The sequence below is a fragment of the Dendrobates tinctorius genome, unplaced genomic scaffold, assembly GCF_039654945.1.
Source record: "Dendrobates tinctorius isolate UK_male_01 unplaced genomic scaffold, ASM3965494v1 ptg000062l, whole genome shotgun sequence".
NCBI lineage: Eukaryota > Metazoa > Chordata > Amphibia > Anura > Dendrobatidae > Dendrobates > Dendrobates tinctorius.
In genome coordinates, this window is record NW_027361730.1 from 25,342,986 (window position 1) to 25,353,286 (window position 10,301).

The following is a 10,301-nucleotide window of genomic DNA, read 5'->3' on the forward strand; positions in this document are numbered from 1 at the left end:
GGGCCACCTTGTACCATAAGTACACCTCACAAGACAGACACCCCAAATTACTCTTACTACTTAGGGCTTTTGAATTTAGTAGGCACTAGTAAGATAATTAGGACACTTGAAGTGGGTTACAAGCCTGTGCATTTTGATCAAAATACCACGTTAAATACTGTATATATCTTTTTTGCACATTTTCCGATTTTTAGGCAGGGTGCAGGCCGGGCGCTTCAGTCGTGGAATCCGCCTAGAAAAGCTTGCAAGTCTGCCACAAAAAAATAATCATAATACTGTACACAGCAATGTAATACCTACATTACCGTGTACGTGTTCAATCTTATGCTACTTCTGGATTACTATGACAGCCGTTGTTGCCATCTTGGTCCTCCTCTGAAGCTGAACTACATGCTGAGCTTCAAATGAGACTGAGATTTACACTGTATTCTGCAATACTATGAGTCCTCTAAGTACTCCAAAAGGACTAACAAATTAAATATACACTCGAAAAATATAAAGGTTTTTAAAAATATACAAATTCAAATCACCCTACTTTTCCCCATTAAATTTAAGGAAATTAAAAAAACAAGCATATTTGGTATCGCTGTGTTGGTAAAATTCCGATTCATCAAAATGTAAAATGTTTCAACTCAATCAGTAAACGTCATAATGAAAAAATCAAAATCAAAACACTGACGTTGTTTTTCGGTCAACACACCTTCCTAAAACATATGAAGAAAAGTGATCAAAACTTCATATATGCCTAAAAATGGTATTAATTAAAACATCAGTTCACCCCGCAAAAAAGAAACCTTCAAACAGCTCCATTATGGAGAACTAAAAATATTATGGGTCTCAGAAAATGGCAACACAAAACTATTTATTTTTTTTTATTTTTCACAAACTTCTGAATTGTTTTTCATCAGTTAAATAAAAAATAAAATTGAAATTTGGTATTGCCATAATTGTACTGCACGTTGAAATTGTTCCAGAAAATTATTGTAATTACATACGTTTTAGTATACACATGCTTATTTTTTTGTGTATTAGAACAACATTAAAAAACAGAGAATAAAAAGTAAATTAGACATAATTTCACAAAAAACTAAATGTGCAGAACAAAATTGTTGGCACCTCAAACTTAGTATTTGGTTGCACACCTTCCGGAATAAATAGCTGCAATCAATTGCTTCCTTTAACCATCAACAAGCTTCTTAGAACTCTAAACTGGAATTTTTTTACCACTCTTCTTTAGCAAACTGCTCCAGATCTCTCATATTTGAAGGATGCTTTCTCCCAAGAGCAATTTGACGATCTCTCCACAGATGTTCAATGGGATTTAGATCCATACTCATTGTTGGCCACTTCAGAAGTCTCTTTGTTTCCATCCATTTCTGGGTACTTTTTGAAGTATGTTTGGGGTCGTTGCCCTGGTGAAATACACATGATCTAGGACGCAAACTCAGCTTTCTGACCCCAGGCACTACATTGCAACCCAAAATCCTTTGGTAATCTTCAGATTTAATTATGCCCCAGTACCAGAAGAAGCAAAACAACCCCAAAACATCTTTGAACCTACACCATATTTAACTGTAGGTATTGTGCCCTTTTCTTTGTAGGCCTCATTCTGCTTTCGTTAAACAGTGGAATGATGTGCTTTACCAAAAAGCTCTATATTGGTCTCATCTGTCCACAAAATGTTTTCCTAGAAGGATTTTGGCTTACTCATGTGCATTTTGGAAAATTGCAGTCTAGCTTTTTATGTCTGTGTGTCAGCATTTAGTTCCTCCTGGGTCTCCTGCCATGGCATTTCATTCAAACGTTGATGGATAGTTTACGCTAACACTGATGCACCCTGAGCCTACAGGATAGCTTGAATTTCTTTGGAACTTGATTGGGGCTGCTTATCTACTATCCAGACTGTCCTGCACTGCAACATTTCATCAATTCTTTTCTGATGTCCACGTCCAGGGAGATTAGCTACAGTGCCATGGGCTGTAAACTTTTTGATAATATTGCACACTGTAAACCAAGGAACATCAAGATCTCCGGAGATGGACTTGTAACCTTGAGATTGTTGATATTTTTCAACAATTTTAGTTCTCAAGTCCTCAGACAGATCAATTCTCTTTTTTTTCTATTTTCCATGCTTAATGCAGTACACACAGACACAGAATGCCAAGGTTAAGTCAACTTTTCTCCTTTTTATCTGGCTTCAGGTGTGATTTTCATATTGTTGAAACCTGTTACTTGCCACAGGTGAGCCTGAACAAGCATCACATGCTTGAAACAAAGTTGCATACCCACAATTTTGAAAAGGTGTTATTAATTTTTTTCGTGCCCATTTTTGGGGTTTTGTGTGAAATTATGTCCAATTTTCTGTTTTTTTTTGTGTTGTTCAAATACACTCATAGGAAATGAACATGTATATAACAAAACAATTGTAATTACACTAATTTTCTGAGAGAAATACTTCATTTTCTGGAACAATTTCAAGGGTGCCAATACTGTGTGCTGATTGAAAAAAGTATGGCTGAAAAAAGAAAACTCAAAAAGGAAAAATTGCCAGTCCTAAGGGGAACTGGGCACTTTTGATAATTATAGATTAAATTATGTGCTCTACTAAAACAAATAATTGAGATACATTTAGCAAAGATGTACAATACTTACGCATCTCTATTCTCTTCATACAGGTAACCAGCTCTTTCAATCTCTGCTCTGAATCAACCTGTGTTTCTCCACTCCATTCATTATCAGCAAGCAGTTAATCCTGAATGCTATATATGTGTTTTTTCAACTATGCAAGCTTATATCTGGTAACCAGCTCTTTCAATCTCTGCTCTGAATCAACCTGTGTTTCTCCACGCCATTCATTGTCAGCAAGCAGTTAATCCTGAATGCTATATATGTGTTTTCAACTATGCAAGCTTATATCTGGTATATAGTTTTTTCAACTTACTCTGATTGTCCCCTTATATTGAGAGGTCAAGAAACTTTTCAAAGTGCTTTATGATCCATGTAGTGCTGGACATCTGTTTATTTGACCACAACATTTTATTGGGTCCTGCTGTCTCAATTTAGTTTGATTGATTAGAGAAGAGAGAGAGCAAAAAAAAAAAAATCTAAGCATTAGCCTCCAATATATTCAGACATAGCTTGGGGAAGGCATTTATGCAGGGGGCATTTATGCACATGTAATCTAAGTACATGTATCAAAGTACTGGCAGTTATAACATGGTAGTTAGACAGGTAAGATATTTATATACATCTACTCCCTGTACATTTGGAGTACAACAAATATATACCATATGCATTTGTGTAATTTATATCCTGGCCACTGCATTCACACACATCCACCGCCCTGGCATTAACTCTATACGCTCCATCCATCTCAGCCCCTCGCGCCTTTCCTCTCCTATGTATAGCACTCACGCTCTTTTCACATTGTTAAATTGCACAGATCCAGTCAGTCCCACCATTCAACATAAGAGACGCTCTCACAAATCACTTAACCATCTGCTCACGCTTTCTATCCTCCTTCTCCTAGTCGCAGGAGACATTGCTCCCAACCCTGGTCCCCCATGTTATAGAAAGTCAAACCCCCCAACTGCTACACTCAGAAACCCCTCTAATCTTATTAATATTCCCTGCATGCCATCTGTCTCTCTTAATTGTGCACTTTGGAATTCTCGCTCAGTGTGTAACAAACTCTCCTTCACTCATGACTTTTTCCTTTTTAATTCTCTTAACCTCCTGGCTCTTACTGAAACCTGGATCCAGCAGTCAGACACTAACGCTGCTGCTGCTCTTTCATACGGGGGACTACATTTCTCTCATACCCCAAGATCAGACAATAGAGCAGGTGGAGGCGTTGGTCTGCTCCTATCACCAAAATGTACCTTTCAGGTTATCCCTCAACTACCCTCACTAGTCTTCCCTTCTTTTGAGGTCCATGCCGTCAGACTCTACAGCCCCTTCTCCATGCGAGTGGCGGTAGTGTATCGTCCTCCCGGCCCCTCCCATCAGTTCCTGGATCATTTTGCCACTTGGCTTCCACATTTTCTCTCCTGAGACATCCCTACCCTCATCAAGGGAGATTTCAACATCCCCATTGCTCTTCCCCTCTCCCCATCTGCTACTCACCTTTTATCTCTAACCTCCTCGATTGGCCTTTCGCAGCTTACTAATTCTCCAACGCATGAAGACAGAAACTCCCTCGACTTGGTCTTCTCTCGGTTTTGTACAGTGGATGATTTTGCAAACTCCCCTCTCCCGCTCTCTGACCACAATCTTCTTTCATTCTCTATCAAGAACTGCCAGGCTGCTCAGGTCACCCCCACTGTCCATATTTATAGAAACATACAGGCCATTAACACCCAGAAACTTATGAAGAACTTGCAGTCTTCATTGGCCCCTATCTCCTCCCTCTCATGTCCTAATTCCGCATTGAAGCATTACAATGAAACACATCAAAGTGCCCTGGATGAAGTTGCATCCCCTATAAATAGAACACCACAACACAGACGGCGACAACCCTGGCACACCCTGCAAACACGTTTCCTGCAGCGGTGCTCCAGGTGCGCCGAACGTCTGTGGAGAAAATCCAATCTACACAAAGATTTCATCCATTATAAGTTTAAGCTTAGCACATACAACACTTCCCTTCACCTCTCCAAACAAACCTATTTCAACACCATCATCACCTCACTGTCCAATAACCCGAAACGTCTCTTTGATACTTTTCATTCTCTACTCAACCCAAGAGCTCCACGGAGCTCCAAGCTGACGATCTGCCCAATTACTTCAAAGAAAAAATTGACCAGATTCGACAGGAAATTATCTCCCAATCACCTCATACCATGCACTGTCCTCCCTCCCCCACCGCATCTAGCTCACTCTCTGATTTTGAACCAGTCACAGAAGAAGAAGCAGGCTCCTTGCATCTTCTCGCCCAACCACTTGCACCAGTGACCCATTTCCGTCACATCTCCTCCAGTCCCTTTCCCCTGCTGTCATCCCTCACCTAACTAAAATATTTAACCTCTCTCTCTTCTGGTATCTTTCCCTCCTCATTTAAGCATGCCATCATACATCCACTACTTAAAAAACCATCTCTCGACCAAAACTGTGCCGCTAACTATAGACCTGTCTCTAATCTTCCCTTCATCTCTAAACTCCTGGAACGCCTGGTCCACTCCCATCTTATCCGCTACCTCTTTGATAACTCTCTTCTCGACCCTCTCCAATCCGGTTTCCGCTCTTTACACTCTACTGAAACTGCCCTCACTAAAGTCTCTAATGATCTACTAACAGCTAAATCAAATGGTCATTACTCCATGCTAATTCTCTTGGATCTCTCTGCAGCATTCGACACTGTGGATCATCAGCTCCTCCTCACTATGCTCCGTTCCATTGGCCTCAAGGACACCGTTCTCTCCGGGTTCTCCTCCTATCTCTCTGACCGCTCCTTTACTGTATCTTTTGCCCGTTCCTCCTCCTCTCACCTTCCCCTTACTGTTGGGGTTCCTCAAGGATCGGTTCTAGGCCCCCTCCTCTTCTCCTTGTACACTGCCCCTATCGGTCAAACAATCAGTAGATTTGGATTCCAGTACCATCTCTATGCTGATGACACCCAATTATACGCTTCTTCTCCTGACATCACGCCAGCCTTTCTAGAAAACACCGGCGATTGTCTAAACGCTGTGTCTAACATCATGTCCTCACTATATCTGAAACTGAACCTGTCAAAGACTGAACTCCTTGTGTTTTCTCCGTCTACAAATGTACCTATACCCAACATTGCCATTTCTGTGTGTGGTTCCACTATTACTCCCCAGCAACATGCCCGCTGTCTTGGGGTCATACTTGACTCCGAGCTTTCCTTTGCCCCCCACATTCGATCACTGGCTCGCTATTGTCATCTGCACCTCAAAAACATTTCTAGAATTCGACCTTTTCTTACTTTTGACTCTGCAAAAACTTACTGTTTCTCTTATTCATTCTCGTCTCGACCATTGTAACTCTCTTCTAATCGGTCTCCCTCTTACCAAACTCTCCCCTCTCCAATCTGTCTTGAATGCTGCAGCCAGGATCATATTCCTCACCAATCGTTACACTGATGCCTCTACCTTGTGCCAGTCATTACACTGGCTACCCATCCACTCCAGAATTCAGTATAAACTTACAGTATTACCCTCACCCACAAAGCCCTCCATGGCTCAGCACCACCCTACATCTCCTCCCTTGTTTCAGTATACCACCCTACCCACACCCTCCGTTCTGCTGATGACCTGAGGTTAGCATCCTCAATAATCAGAACCTCCCACTCCCATCTCCAAGACTTTACACGTGCTGTGCCAATTCTTTGGAATGCACTTCCCAGGTCAATACGATTAGTCCCCAATCCCCACACTTTTAAGCGTGCCCTGAAAACGCATTTATTCAGACTGGCCTACCACCTCAACACATTAACCTAATCTATCCCTGTGTGGCACAGCAAAAAGTTTTACCATAACCAGGTTCCCTACATCATGTTCCCACATGCTTTATGCATCCATTAGCCCTCTGTGTCTGTACTGTTACACACTTAACATTATGACTGGTCCATACAATCAGGGCAACCGTTACCACCCACCTTTCGTGTCTACCTCTTTCCTCATAGATTTGTTATAATCTATGTGATTATTGTTATGCTGTAATGTCTATTGTCTGTACAAATCTCCTCTGAAATGTAAAGTGCTGCGGAATATGTCGGCGCTATAGAAATAAAATGTATTATTATATTATTATTATTATTATACTAATTGGTTATGAAAGTGTATGTATTAGATGTCAAAAAATGAATTTTCTTATTGCTTAATCATTTTTGCACTCTGTACCCTTGGTTATGCCATCCCTACTCAGATATTTGCGCAGTTGTGTGTAGGCAACAGAATTGCGTTTAAAAGGAGATGATAGTTTGTTGTTGCTTTTAAATCAATTCAATATGATAAGAAGAGCAGCAACCCATCTCATGGTGACATCAACTATCAGGCTCTGACCTTTCAGCACATCCTGTGTCAACAAACTCAGCTGATATAGTTGAAAAAATTTCATGCTATGTGACTCATAATGTTTTATAAACAGAAGCCCGTACTGATGAGCAAGTGATGTAAAAGCAAACAAAATGCGACTTTATTCTTCATAGATTATTTATAGAGAGATTAAAAATTCTAATTATAGAACGATATATGCTACGAGGACAAAAGTATTGGGACAACTACACTTTACACCTACAAGATATCTCATTTATATATATATACTGTGTGTGTGTTTATATACAGTATATATATATATATATATATATATATATATATATATATATAAGCTGAAGAGCCCGGCGTCGCCTGGGCATAGTAACCAACTGTGGTTAATTATAACAAATTATAATGATTATATTGCACATAAAACATTTCACATCATATATTCAACACTACAGATTTGAAGCACGTGGTAGTGTGTGGCGCATTTTGTGTGTGTGTTCATATCCCCGTGTGTGGTGAGTATCCCATGTCAGGGCCCCACCTTAGCAACTGTACGGTATATACTCTTTGGCGCCATCGCTCTCATTCTTTAAGTCCCCCTTGTTATGTATGTGTGCCAAATTTTGTCGCTGTAGCTACGACGGTGCAGATGCCAATACATACACTTTTCCCCCGTTATGTAGATAGGGGCAAAACTGTTTGGTGAATTGGAACACGCGGGGTTAAAATTTCACCTCACAACATAGCCTATGCCACTCTCGGGGTCCAGACATGTGACTGTGCAAAATTTTGTGGCTGTAGCTGCGACGGTGCGGATGCCAATACATTGGCATCCGCACCATCACAGCTACAGCCACAAAATTTGGCACAGTCACACGTCACGTCTGGACCCCGAGAGCGTCATAGGCCATGTTGTGAGGAGAAATTTTAACCCCGCGCGTTTCAATTCACCAAACAATTTTGCCCCTATCTACATAATGGGGAAAAAGTGAAAGGAAAAGTGTTGGAGGCAAATTGACAGCTGCCAGATATGAACAAGGGGGACTTAAAGAATGAGAGCGATGGCGCCAAAGAGTATATACCGTACAGTTGCTAAGGTGGGGCCCTGACATGGGATACTCACCACACACGGGGATATGAACACACACACAAAATGCGCCACACACTACCACGTGCTTCAACACATATACCACCCTCAGCACACATTTCACCACACATACACCAACCTCGCCACATAAAAGTCAAAACACAAAAGTCGCCACTCAAAACTCACCACGCTGTCCCAGAGCTGTTTAAAAGATGAAAAATGAGCTGTGATTGGTTGCTATCAGCAACAGTTTTCTTTGTAGACAGTTGTGGTAACTGAGGCCTATTATTCTTATCATTTCTATGGTGTTATCATCCTTCTGTAAAGTTGGAAATAATACAATTTATTACTGTGCCAACACAGACCACCCTCTGACATAGACTGCAGGGGGAGTCCAGTATCACACAGGATAGGATTAGATACACGGCTCAGCAGTCAGTATCACACAGGATAGGATTAGATACACTCCTCAGCAGATAGTATCACACAGGATAGGATTAGATACACGGCTCAGCAGTCAGTATCACACAGGATAGGATTAGATACACAGCTCAGCACACAGTATCACACAGGATAGGATTAGATACACGGCTCAGCAGATAGTATCACACAGGTGAGGATTAGACACACGTCTCAGCAGTCAGTATCACACAGGATAGGATTAGATACACGGCTCAGCAGACAGTATCACACAGGATAGGATTAGATACACGGCTCAGCTGTCAGTATCACACAGGATAGGATTAGATACACTGCTCAGCAGTCAGTATCACACAGGATAGGATTAGATACACGGCTGAGCAGTCAGTAACACACGATAGGATTAGATACACAGCTCAGCAGAAAGTATCACACAGGATACTTGGGTAATCGTTTAGTTAATTTGTGTTGCAAATATGTAGTGTTGAATATGTGATGTTAAATGTTTTTATGTGCAATATAATCATTATAATTTGTTATAACTAACCACAGTTGGTTACTATGCCCTGGCCCAGGCAACGCCGGGCTCTTCAGCTAATATTAGATATATACTGTATATATTAGTGAACAAAAATATAAGCGTAACACTTTTGCTTCCATTTTTCATGAGCTGAACTCAAAGATCTAAGGCTTGTTTTTATGTACCCAAAAGGCCTTTTTCTCTCAAATATTGTTCACAAATTTGTCTAAATCTGTGTTCGTGAACAGTTCTCCTTTACTGAGATAATCCATCCACCTTACCCATCAGCAAGTCAAGATGCTGTTCAGACAACATGATTATTGTACAGGTGTGCTTTATTCTGGCCACAATCAAAGGCCACTCTAAAATGGGTGACATATCCAGTGAGAACGCTGGCCATGCCAAAACTGGGATGTTTTCAGCTTCCAGGAACATGATGCCATTTTGAATGCATAGAGATACCGTGATGAGATCCTGAAGCCCATTGTTTGCCATTCCTCCACGATCATCACCTCATGTTGCAGCATGATAATGCATGGCCACATTTTGCTACGATCTGTACACAATTCTTGGAAGCTGAAAACTTCCAAGGTCTTGCATGGCCAGCATAGCCAACAACCTGATCTACTCTATGCAATGGACATGTGCTGCATTGTGTGAGGCAAATGGTGGTCACTCCAGATACTGACTGATTCCGCCCCACCTTCCCGAAACCCTGCCACTACTGTAAACTGCACATTTGAGTAGAGTGGCCTTTTATTATGTTGTCTAATCATCAGCATCTTGATATGCCACACCTGCCAGGTGGATGGATTATCTTAGGAAAGGAGAAGTGATCACTAACACAGATTTAGACAAATTTGTGAACAAAATTTGAGAGTTTTAAAAAGACGTTTTGTGTACATAAATTTTTTGTTAACATTTTTTAGTTCAGTACTCACTTGTGCTATCGTAAATGTACATAGGCAGTACTGACAATATTTAGAATGTGAAAAAAGGCATTGATGGACCTCAGCTTTTAGACTTGTCTGGTTCATGTTGTACTATTCAAATGCACACTCAATTACATTCTCGTAAAAAGTAATTTACCAATTTTAACAAGCAAAACGATCTAAACCATACAGAGAGCAGACTAGTTGCATATTCATCTGCCAGCTATTTCCTGCAATACAAAAATGTCCAAGCTGACAAACAGCAGATGTGTGTGTTTTTCACAAACTCCTATTTTTGCTCACTAAGCAAGATTTATAGCATTTTCCTGGAATGAAGT